This window comes from Penaeus monodon, chromosome 31 (genome assembly GCF_015228065.2).
Source record: "Penaeus monodon isolate SGIC_2016 chromosome 31, NSTDA_Pmon_1, whole genome shotgun sequence".
NCBI lineage: Eukaryota > Metazoa > Arthropoda > Malacostraca > Decapoda > Penaeidae > Penaeus > Penaeus monodon.
This window is the reverse complement of record NC_051416.1, coordinates 2129000-2131000: the sequence shown is the minus strand read 5'-3', so window position 1 is coordinate 2131000 and position 2001 is coordinate 2129000. Positions and strand designations below refer to the sequence as shown.

Below are 2001 nucleotides of genomic sequence, written 5' to 3'. Positions count from 1 at the left end.
CTATTAAAATCATAATTACATGTAGATCATCCCATTTTTTTGTACAAACTAATCTTACCTAATAGTTCTGCTGCTTTTTTCAAATAACAGGGCCTATAGAGGAAAATTTGAGAAACTGGTGCTCCTTGCATTGATATCCATAGCAAACGTCTGGAAAAAAATAAATCTGTTTATTACTTTTAGTGCAACGGAAATCTTGTCTTATTAATGCATACACCATACCATAAAACTCATAAAAAGTAACCATCAATGCATTTAAAGAAGCTTCACGTGTATCCATATCTAATCAGTTAAAAAACCATACTGATATTGAACCTAAAATACTTACATTCCTGACACAGGCTGCACTGTTATAGACTGTTTAGCATTTGAATTTGCATTTCCCAAAGCAATGTAATGATTATCCAGAGCTGCTGCCAGAATAGTATGGCAGGCGAGAAAGAGAATTCTGCACATCGTACGGAATAAGAATTATGGAAAAATCCAGGTAAGTGTAAGCATTGCTTCTGGCCTGTAGAACAGAGTAAGAGAAAAATATGTGATTCTTCACTGACTCATTCATGCATGTTTCATATTTGGTTCTTATCAAAAAAAAAAAAGAACAGCTAACCATTCAAGAAGAAACTACTGCTGGCGTAAGCACCTAGGCACCAAAGATGCGCAAGGAAGGAACAAGCTTTACTGGTGCCCCACGGAAGGCAGGAATACTTGGATCAAGACCATTGACAGGAGTCCCCCTGATAGTGGTCAACTGTTACTATCCGCAAGGAAAACATCCTATCCGGCCACAAAAATGTGTGTTGATATCATTATTGACATATCTTATCTGAAAGTAAAAAATTTTGCAAATTAGGGGAAAGAAATTCCATTCTTTTCTTGTAAATAAAAATGCTCAGAATATTTGAAAAAAGAAACAATTATGGAAAAGAATATTTACATGCACTTACTCATTAACCTTAAAAGAGATATTACCATAAACCAAAAACTAGAAAAAGTAAATGTTACATGATATTTTGTAAATGCACCTGTTTATCTATATGTAGTGAAATATGCAGTTACAAAACAGCAAAACATATATCTTTCATTTTACCTTATACGAAGCACCATCTAATTGCTTTACACTGAAAAGTATCTATCTTAACATCTTGTTTTGTAACTTTAATTGAGAAACAGTTATTTCATAAGTAATCTTTAATTATTCTAGATTCTGTAATAAAATTAAATGGTGAATCACGGTACTCACAGAGTGGCAAGTTTGCGATTTCCAATGTTGAATTTCAAAGAGAAATGGTGATAAAAGTGTAGAACACTCATAAATTCTTACATTAACAAGTATTCCATGGAAAGTTGTAATAAAAGAAATGAATAGGAACAAAACATCATCATCCTTAATCAATTAACAAAAAAATTAACAACTATCTAGAGTGAAAACACCTAAAGGACAAAGCAAAGATTACAGAATATACAAAAAAAACACCTATTAAGTATAAAAAAAATCATCTGGCAAAGTAGGATAAACCCACTATTGATTAAACAAATTCCAAACAAACTTCTGTAATGTACACTCTAGAAAAGCAGAGGCCATGACAATTTATCAATAAATCATGGACCAATATACATGGGAACGTTAGTGGCCTTTTTGCTGAAGTCCAGAAACCATTGCAATTGCTCATGTCCTTTTGCTAATAAAACCTTCAAAAATCTGATATGTCCATTGGAAAATTATCTAAACTGGGGGAAAAAAAATTAACCTGCCAAATACACATCTTATAATGTTCTATCATACTGCAAAAAATATGGATGGATAAAATAAGCAAATGAAAATTAACCTTTGCTTTCTTTATTTAAAAACCTGGCCAGACAATACTACATAATAACAGAAGCATCACTCATAACCATGCAAGATTATAAAACCTATGAATTCATAAACATTAAGCAGTTACCCTGATAATAACTACAACAGTATCATTAAATCCTATGATGTTTTACAATCCATTTTAA

General features: G+C 31.9%; 1 pseudogene; it reads right to left on the bottom strand.

Moving 5' to 3' along the window:
• LOC119592821 overlaps positions 1–776 on the bottom strand; it is a 5982-nt pseudogene extending 5206 nt beyond the window's left edge.
• Positions 777–2001: the final 1225 nt, after the last annotated feature.